General features: G+C 35.0%; 1 pseudogene; it reads right to left on the reverse strand.

The window, feature by feature from the left end:
• Positions 1 to 1,751: 1,751 nt before the first annotated feature.
• LOC149547332 (ubiquitin-conjugating enzyme E2 35 pseudogene) lies at positions 1,752 to 2,114 on the reverse strand (annotated as a pseudogene).
• Between the last annotated feature and the right edge of the window lie 8,775 nt (positions 2,115 to 10,889).

Genomic DNA, 10,889 nt, shown 5'->3' on the forward strand with positions numbered 1-10,889 from the left:
TAGATTGCAATTGAATATCTTGCACCTAGTTAAGTTTCATGATCCACCACTTTGGGAGTGTTTAATATACATATAATAGAGCCTATGTTTCATATTTCAAGTCATTTTGATATGTATTGGCTAGATTTTTAATCCCTCAAATTTGGTTTTTTATTGTTGTCGTGTTGATGTATATTTCTTAGAATTCTGAGAACCCTATTTGACCAATTATATATTTGACCCAGTTGAATGAAATGATAAAAATAATTTTTCATTTCATTATAGGGTTCATATACATTCTATGTTTCATATTTGAGCTTATGATGAATCTATTTGACTAGTTTTCAAACGCAATTCCAAATGCAATTTGTAAAGTTTGACTGGTGTCTAAAAGTGCAGATTGATTGGTAACCCTTTTTGAGATGTCATAACTCTAAATCGTTGAAAAATTAAACCAAATAGATTATACTACTATATTATACTTTGAGAATACTTCAAGTCTAGTATTATTCAAGTTTTAATGAGTCATTTTGCACACTTTCCCAAGTCCATTCCAGTTGTGAAAATAATTGTTCTACCAATATTATAGTTCTACAATTCTGAGTGTCTAACTTTGAACACATGACAAATGTGCTAATTTATTCAACATGAGCCCAAATAATATATTTATACTTCCTTATGCAACTAAAATAATTCCCTAGTTTCCATTTCCCCAAGTGTCTATTTGACTTGTTTCCAAAGCCAAAATCGAACACACTTTATTATTTTTTGACATGTTTGTTTGTAGGCATTTTTGAGTGAGCAACTTTAAAAGTCAATATATTTTCACTTTGATTTTTTCCATGTGATGAAATCTAATAGGGTAAATTTCTGTGCACTAGAGCACATGAATACAAATTTTCATGGTTAGATGTTTTAGTTAGTTTTTAAAGCCAGATCTAGAGGCTTCCTGACAAGAAATCACAACTTGAAAAAAGGGAGAAAATTAAGTTTTTAAATGATGTAACAATGATTGATTTATGTGGGCATATATGTGGGCCCCCATATATACTCAAATAAATATACGAAAATAGATTGGTTAAAGAAAATAATCACCTTTCCATACTTAATATTTTGGAAAGTCACAATTTATAAAAGGTCACAATATTTACCTTGGTTCAAAAATATAACCTCAAGGTAATCATAAAATCATGGGGCAAGAAAAGATCTCCCCATTTTTCGCATACTATGCCTTCAAGATTGGAAGTGATTCAAAAAGAATTTTTTTTTTTGAATTAAAACATTAAGAAAGATATAACTAAAAAAAACTTAGTAATTAATAATAGAGGTCAGATCTGGCAGATAAGAATATACTAAAAAGAGTTAAGAAACTTTTCTAAAAAAAGTTTGAATAAAAGCTTGTAATGTGTAAGAGAGATTTAAAATAGAATATTGCACTTGTCTGACAATGAATGATTACCTGCCAAAAATAGGTTGACAAGAGGCAATGAGAAAAGAAAAAGATGCCTCTGTCAGAGCTCAAGAAGGAAAAAAGAATCTTGCATGCTAAAAAAAAGGTTACTAGGAATAGTAGAGATATGTCATAGCATAGCATACTGACAAAAGGTGAGTGAGCAGCAATTAATCTGATTCTACTTTTAAAAATTCTCACCATAATTCTCACCATAACAAGCAATCATCTAAACAAAAACCTGAAAATAAAAGACCAACAACTGCAGATTGAGGGGAAAAAAAATTATATGAGGCTATACCAGGAAAAGGCAGAGTACTTCCTATGTGCATGTTGTTAACCCAAGTGGAGGCATCAGATCCCGACCCACAATCAGATCAGGACTCCACTTATCCTTCAGAATATCCAGACATATGCGACCAAGCTTGTCAATGTTAGGGTGGTAAATCTTTGTCAGAAAGTGAACCTTTGGTGGTGCCATTGGATACTCTTTAGGCAAAAATAATTCCAACTTGAAACAACCCCCTTCATATGGGGACTGAGCAGGGCCAAGAATCATCACATTGAAATATCGTAAATTATCCTTGGATGCAGAGGCACTTATACCAGGTGCTGGCTCTGTGAGCAAACGCTGTGTTTCCTTTATGATTCTGCGAGCCAGATTACTGTTCGACATATCTGCACAGGATCGTTAGTATGTATCCAAGCGGGGCCTGACATTCCATAATAATTCTGTCCCTGGAATTGAGCACAAGGCCTTCCCACAAATTTTTGATTCAAAATAGATGTCTGGCAGAACTGGGGTCTTAGCAAAGAATTAGCACTACGCCCATTTCCTTGGTTACTAGTTTGCCACTCTTGTTTTATTACCTGATTTAAACCAGGAATAACTCCAGGAGTCATATCACTTGGCACTGGAAGCTTTTTTCTTGATGGCGCGACTTCACTTAAGTTCCACATGGTAGTACCCCTTGCACTAACAGATGACAGAGAGAGATCATTTCTTGGGCCAGGATTTTGCGAGTTTGGTCCTGCAAAAGTGTTGACAGAGGAGATAGGAACATCCATTGTCTTACAATCACTGTTGGAAACTCTTATAAGGTTTTCTCTGTAATTTGGAGTGGAGGAACTTGCAGTACCAAGAGAACGTACTCAAGCTCAGATAGATGCCTTTAAAAGAAGGATAGAGAAAATCCCTCATGAGATGATTTCTTATAGGAAGCTTCTGAGAGTCTGTATGGCATCAGCAGAACGGAGTTCTGAAGAAGAAGCCGTCGCATTTGTTGAAAATTTGGATGAATCCGGCCACGTTCTTGTGCTAGGCTAGACCGTTCACCTTCGTCCACACAAGGTGGCACGAGCTTTAGAGATGGAAATGGAAATGGTTCTCCCTCCCGAGACCGATCGGTGCTGCCTAGAGAAGTGGAGAGCTCAGTTACTAATGATAATGTGAAGGCGAAGATCCAAGATAAGGAGGGCATTCCTCCTGATCAGAAATGCCTCATATTCACTGGTAAACAGTTGGAGGATGGCAGAACTCTCACCGACTACAACATCCAAAAGGAATCTACGCTTCACCTGGTTCTCCGTCTGAGGGGTGGGATGCAGATCTTTGTTAAAACTCTAACCGGCAAGACCATTACTCTTTGTTAAAACAGTATAGAAGATTGTGGATGATCAAGCACGGCTATGTAAGCTGCTGAACCCAGATCCATGAGAACCTTCCGTTTAAAGCTATTTCCTAGAGATGAAGTGAGTTGCAGTATGTCAAGTGGACCGTTGGAATCCTATGTATATGATATGTGTAACAAGCTTTTTGAAATTTACCGCAACTATGCAACGAAGACAGAGCGGGAAGAAATTTCAAGAAAGTCGCAGCAAACAGAAGGGTTATGAGAAGCGCATGAAGCCTGATACATTCAACCTACAACATCGTGGAATTGTTGGAAAGTCATTAGGGAAACTGAGGCAAGATGATTCAATGTTAGAATTTGTCATATGCCATGCCCATGATCGTATACTATATTTCAGTGACAAGGGTACAGTGTATGGTGGACGTGCTTTTCGAATACCAGAATGTTCACGAACTGCCACAGGAACCCCACTTGTACGGATACTATCATTATCCCCAGAGGAGAAAATAACTTCAATCATACCAGTCAGTGAATTCAGGGAAGATCATTATCTTGTGATGTTAACTACAAAAGGATATATAAAGAGAGTCTCCTTAGATGTGTTTACACGTATCAGATCCTCAGGAATTATTGCAATTTAACTGGTGCCTGGGGACGAGCTTAAATGGGCAAGATGTTGGGCTGAAGGTGATATTATTGTTGTGGGTTCCCAAAATGGGAAAATTGCTTTGAGTTACAGTGAGATGCTCTAGAAAACTAGCAGGACATCAAGGGGATCAATTTCAGTGAAATTAAAGGGAGAAGACAAGGTTACGAGTATGGATATTGTACCAGTCTCTTCGCAGCAAAAGTTACATGACATTTTATAGAGCTCAGAATATCAAGGCAAAAATAGAAGATTGGTTATATGAGGAAGGTGACGATGAAACCAAAGGAGTGTATATGGAAAAGCTTGAAGAACTTAAAACTATTGGCGATGCCATTGAGCAAAGATACAGGGAGGAGAGAGCTCGTCCACAAGCTACTGCTGAGTTAAAGCACTATATCACTGGTTAACGAAATTTAGCTCAATCTAGAGATGTTAAATTTGATCATATAGATCTCAAAGAAAGTCAAGAGGTTTCTGCCGAGTGTAACATGGGGCGAACGCGGCCATGAATTGGAGCTCTTGGAAGGGGCGACCATGAGAGAATTACTTGCATGACTCCTGGCACTCCAGGTACTTTTGGAGATTTTGGGACTAGCGTCCCGACACTTAAAGGTTCCACGAATTTGGAACTCACAAACATTATGGTAAACCTGAATCTCACAAAATTGGATGGTGTTGGCATATTACCAGCAATTCAAATCTTCAAAGCAAACAAATAAATGCCTGTTGTTTAGTTCTGGGCAACAGCAAAATGCAAAAAAAAATCCGAAAATGGTTTAGTTCTAAAACCATTTTTCTTTCAATAGAAAATACATTTGGGATAGAGTAGATCTTGTAGGGATTTGATCCAACGCATCACGTTGATCACAATGTCCATTGCTTGTAGAGCCATAGCCCTTAAGATAATTTTTTTTTTTTTTTAAAATGGAAAATTAATCACAATTTTTTTTAACAAGCATTGATATCAAGATAGTAAAAACCCTTTGGCGGCAAGCCTTCCAAAAGGGGTCAGATGAAAAAAAAAAAAAAAAAGAAGAAGTAACCTGCACAAATTAGAGCAAACAGAAGTTAATCGGGTTTGGCGGTAAACCAGCCAAACTCAAAAAAAAATTCAATTTCTTTCATCTTAAGAAGATTAAAGAAGAAATTAGTGAAATCTCTCTCAAGAGTCTCCTTCAAATCATACCTTCATGCAAACACTCAAAACAAAGATTAAACTGCTTTGATACCGTGTTAGAAATGGGAAGAGAAATCTATAAATAAGCAATACCAGGAAAGAATCTAAGTGAGTAAATGCATGAAAAGATATTATCATAAAATAGGAGAGAGAAAGCTTCAAGCTCCAACACCATGAGACAAGATATTTGGAAAGGGGAAAGCAAAGAAAACCCCTTGTGACATTATGAATGAGGCATGAAAAGCCTAAGAAGAAAGAGAGAGAGAGAGAAAGAGAGCAATTGCTCATACAATAATTGAGAAGAGGAAGAAACCTCATTGTTAAATGAGAGAAGAGGGTCATCTCTTAAATAGAGATGAGAGAGAGGAGTTAGAATGTAACTCCCATGTCTATGAATGCCACCATTCATATGTGTGTGAGGCCAAGTGTGAGATTCCTCTTAAGGAGGAATAATCTAAAATTAGAAATTAGAATACATATTTATCCTCGCATATTCCACTAGATGACAAAATAAGATGTAGTGGAAAAAGGACAAAGAATAAATATATTAGGATACCTTGGCTTATATCCTAATATATTATAATAATAAATAAAAGAGGTCTAACCTTGGTTTATAAATACACCAAGGAAAGATTACAACTTCTAACATAAATAAAAATGAAAGTTATAGTGAGGATGATCATTAAGAGGAATGAAGAATTGATATGTCATCTTGAAGATGAATAGTTTGAAGTTACACGCAGTGAACAACAAAAGTCAAAAATGAGATAATGTTAACAAAGATGAAGACCAAGGTATCATTTTGCAAGGGTACATTAAATACAAGTTAGATTTGTGAGTAAAGGGGAACTTATGTTTGAAAGAAGAGTTATGTCATTTCTTCGCAAGAGAAAGAGCCAATAATGAAAAGGGAAGGTTGAGATTTAAAAAGCCCAATTCAATGGAAAATATAAATAGCAACCTGGTGGTTAACATTGCATCATCATTTGGCTAGGTTGGATGTTATAAAGATGAAGAATCCCATTTTTTCCATTAAATGTAGTGTAATTGGCAAAGTTATATTAGATGTTTCCAATATCAAAGAGATCCCATATTCTAACTCTTCTCATCATGCTCATTAGACATAATAGTGTATTTTTTAGCCCATTTTTTCCAAGCAAGAAATCACAACAAATAGTTTTGCATGAGGAAGTACAATAAGCCACATGAGCAACTATGCTTTCATGTGAAGGATTTACTTTCCCAGCAACTAAAAAACATTGCACTAATACTATGATTAATGGGAAAAAGTACCAAAATCCACATAAAGGAATGCAAGCTTGTGAGGAAATGCCAAGTCTCGCACAAGAGAGAGTACAATCTTGCATAGGAGAGAGTACAATCTCACGCAAGGATTCATAATAGCAAGGGTTATGTGCAGGATCATGGTGTGCCAAAAAGTGGCGATCTGAAAAATATGTAGTTCTGAAATGCCTCAAAGAATTTCAAAATATATTCCCACTTTTTTCCCACCCATCCTGTTACTAAATGAAAAAAATTAATACTTTTATAGTTCCTACTATATCTTTCAATACCAACCTTATATGGTCATCTTTAAAACATCCCGAAAATGTGTTTTTGGCATGTTCTTATGTGTTTTTTACTCCAAGCATGTAGCTGACGACTTTTTTTAAACCAAAATTTGATGTAATGAAAAGGGTTTCTTAAGAATGTTCTTAGCTTTTCATAAATGTAAGTTTTTTCAAATTACGAGTTCAATAAGTAATTATTACTTATTTTCTAATGGAGTTAGCTACAAAGTGTTGATTGACATACTGGTTGAAAAATAGCTATAACTTTCAAACCGTATAAGATTTGTGAAATCCAAAAGATGCGTCACATTCTATGCTTTGACTAGTATAAGAAAAAAAAAAAAAAACTTAATTTTGATTTTTTTGAACTAGTTAAGGTGGTCAGACACAAGAGTTTTTTAATTCTAAAAATAGTATAGTAGAAAATTCATAATTAATTATTTATTTGGAATAAAAATTGCCAAAAATATGCGTCAGATCCAAGAATGAGTCTAATTTTTATATCTAAAATTATATTTAAAAATATTATCATTTGATTATGATTAAGGTGGTCAGACATACACCTACTTTTTATTTTTGTCCTGAAATTTTTGTAGTACTGCATTAAAATCCAAATTTTTGACCAATCAAATAATTTTTTCTCCAGATAAGGCCTTGTAGTTTAGAAACTAGATTCAATTTCCTACAGATTATTTTCTTACAACTTTTTGATATAAAGTCCAGAACCACTTTAAAATTATGTGTCAAGTTGACATAACCTTGATTTGCTGGTTTTTCACTGCCACTTAAGGCCATAGTTTGGTACACCATGATCCTGCACATACCTTGAGCTAGAAAAACACAATACAAGAAGATAGTGAAAATAATTCCTCTACACTAGGGAGTACTAGATCCAAAATTCAAGGCATAGACACTTGAACACAATGAGTGCAAGATGGAAACCACATCTAACCATCTAAAACATAATAGCAAGGAAAATTACTAAAGCAACATCACAATAAATGAACATAACAAAACTCATGCACAATTCCTTCCAACCATAATAGCATCGTGAGACCTTGAAGGTCCTAGCCATCCCCCACATGTAACATCCCAAACTACCAACTAGATAGTCAGAGCTATCTTATGAGGACATCACTACTAAAACATAATAACATCATAAGAATAGGAAATCTAACATGCTAAACCAATAAGCAATAGATACTCTAACTCAGTAGATCACATCATTTAATCATATTCTAAACATCATAATATGTTAATACGTAAAATAAACTAACATAATTTAAACATGATATCCAAGCATTTAAATGAAAGCATAAATCGCAAGGAAGCATATTCTAGAATCTCAAATATAATATGTGAAACATCAAGCACCAGTTGCACTAGAATAATAGACCGTCTCTATACACCAGTCCCCAACAATGGTATAGAGAGCTATGCCTCCCAACCACATAAAACCCTCAGGTCCACTCCTTTCATGCTGATGGAGATAATGAACCAACCACGACCACACATAAATAAAATGTTCATGGCTAACACTCATACTAGATAGTAAGATGACTAAAACCAAGATCATGAGACAATGTAAGAATTACAAGTCCTAGTCATACACTCAATGGTTGACTTTGTAGGGACTTGATACATGGAGAGTCACTTGGCATTGGATAGCCCAAGCTCAGTAACATGAAGACTCAACTTCCCAATGGTAGGCTCTCACATTGTATCATTTTATTATCTTAGTTTTATTACCACCTAGTATTTTATTTATCTATCACTTGATTGAAACTTCCTTTTCCAACCCTTTGGCACAATAAATACTAGGCTTCGAGATAGAAGCCCCCTCCATGGTCCTACCCTAACCTTCCCATTCTCATCCAATGATGAGTTCCTATAGGCATGCATATTCCCAACCCAACCCTAAATGATCATAACTCAACCAAAATATAAATGGGAGATCGAGCCTCACAAGTAACCCAACAAATGCATGTGCATGTGCTCGTATGTGGTGCACCACAATCACAAAGACATAACATAAGCAAAACCACACTCAACCTAACAAAAGCTCAAGAGGATGAAAGTGACATGCAAATAGAGATAAAAACCTTGAAACTCAAAAACTTCAAAATAAAACCCATTTGGTCTTTGGGCACAAAAGCCATGAAAGTCAAATAAAATTAAGGTTTAGACATTGTATGCAAAAATGGCCATCAACATGGTGTGAAACCCCAAAAAATATAGTCCCAAAAATAAGGAAAATGTTCATAGCCAACTAATGAAGTAGAAGCAGCAATTAAAAAAGAAGGGGAACACTAGTTCTCAACCTCCTAGCAAACAACTACTAGAAATGAAAGTAGAAACAGAGTTGAAACATAAAAATGGGAGATCCCTACCTGATAGCCAAAAGGGATAAAATGGGAAGCAAATAGATAAAATAAATATCCTACAGAGGCTGTCAAAAGTTGTAGCAAAGTAAAGTCCCCTCGAGCTAGATCCAACAAGACCAATCCCATGAAGATCCCACACCCATAGCTCTCACAATGAACAAAAATGCAATCCTCTAGAAGAGGATAATGGAAAAAGCTCACAAATTTTTAATTTCCAAAACTAAGAAATGAGGAATTAATTTCCTCTTTGGATATGTATTCCCTTTCTAGTGAATAATTGATTATGGTAAATAACTAGGAAATTTAGTTAGATTCTTAATCAAACCAAATGAAAATAGGCTATTCCAACTAATTGGAATTTGTCTATGGAAAATTTTCTAGACATTAAAATAAAAAAAGAATAAAGCCCTAAAACCCAAAATCACAAAAATTCCTTAACAACCTCTGCAACAATGTGAACCTCTAAATGCACAGACACATTCACAGATATAGTCACAAAATTCAGATGAGTCTAGATTTATTAAATCATCCAAAGGTTTAAATTAAACACTTAAATAAGATATGTCAACTATATAGGGATGACATTGGTAAATATGAATAGCTAAATCACTACCTCCATGTGCCTTTACTAGGGATCGAAATATTGCACAATAAAACACATGATCAAGTGTAATTGCATATAATATCATAGATTAAGTAATAAATGCATTAAATAACCTAATTTAATCATTTATTCAATTATACTGAAACAATCCATTTACATCACTCATGTTCATATATCAAAGAAAGAATGAAGTAAATAACCATAACATTAAATCCAACATAAAGCCAAATCACAGAAATGTCCAAATATTGGATAACTAGATATCATCAATAAACATACTATCATCTCAAAATGACATCATCATGCAAATATGATCAAATGAACAACATAGTAATCTAACATCTATGATACTAAAATAAAAGTATAACATATGACCCTTAGGTCATCTCAAATGTAAAAAAATAACATAAGTAAGAAGTATCTCTCAAATCAAAATAAAATAATGTACAAACTGCAAACATGAGAGGCACTACATCTTCCCTCGCTAGGCATAAGCTTACTCCTGGAAGCTTCCAAAAATATAGCGGTATGAATAACTCAACTGTGTAGAATCTTCCCAAGTAGTAGAGGTCTCATTTCTTGGGTCCCACTAGACCCCTTCCTTCTCTATGTTTCAACCTCTCAATGTTAGTGTTTGATGCTAAAGGATATGAATGGGTTCTAAAGAAAGTTTCTTTTCCTCCACTTGCAAAGCATCCTAATCAAGAACATGGATTACATAAGGAATATACTATCTCAAGACATAAACATGGAAAACATCATGGATTTGTGATAGGCTAGGTAGAAACACTAGTTGATAAGCAATAGGACTAATCCTCTCAAGGATCTCAAACAATCTGAAAAAATGTGGCACCAACTTAGAGCCTTTCCCATAATGGATTGGGCTCTTCCTCATAAGCACTCTAAAAAATGCCCTATCACCAACAAAAAAATGACAATCCAACCTATGGGCATCTGCATACTTCTTCTACCTATAACCAAATGCTCTCTAATATGAAAAACTTGTTCCTCCATATCTTGAAGGATCTTTGGATCTAAGGGAACTTAGTCCTGCAAACAATCCCAACTCAAGTGGGTACAACACAGTCTACCATACAAAGCCTAAAAAGGTGACATGCCAAGAGAAGTATGATACCCATTGCTATAAGAAAGCTCAGCAAGATATAAATAATCCTCCCACTTCACTTGCCTATCCATTACATGCATGTGAATTTTGTCTTCCAAAACTTGATTCACTCTCTTGGTCTATTCATCAGTCTTTGGGTGATAAAATGAACTAAAATTGAGTCGCACACCCAAAGCATGTTAGAGAGACATCCACAGTGACAATGTAAACACTACATCTCTATCCAAAATAATTTGACAAGGGATCCGATGCAAATGAAAAATATCCTTCAAGAAAACCTATGCTATAGAAAAAGTCATGTAGAATTTTCTCATG

This window comes from Cupressus sempervirens, chromosome 7, assembly GCF_028749045.1.
Source record: "Cupressus sempervirens isolate cs-2001-9-10 chromosome 7, ASM2874904v1, whole genome shotgun sequence".
Classification (NCBI taxonomy): Eukaryota; Viridiplantae; Streptophyta; class Pinopsida; order Cupressales; family Cupressaceae; genus Cupressus; species Cupressus sempervirens.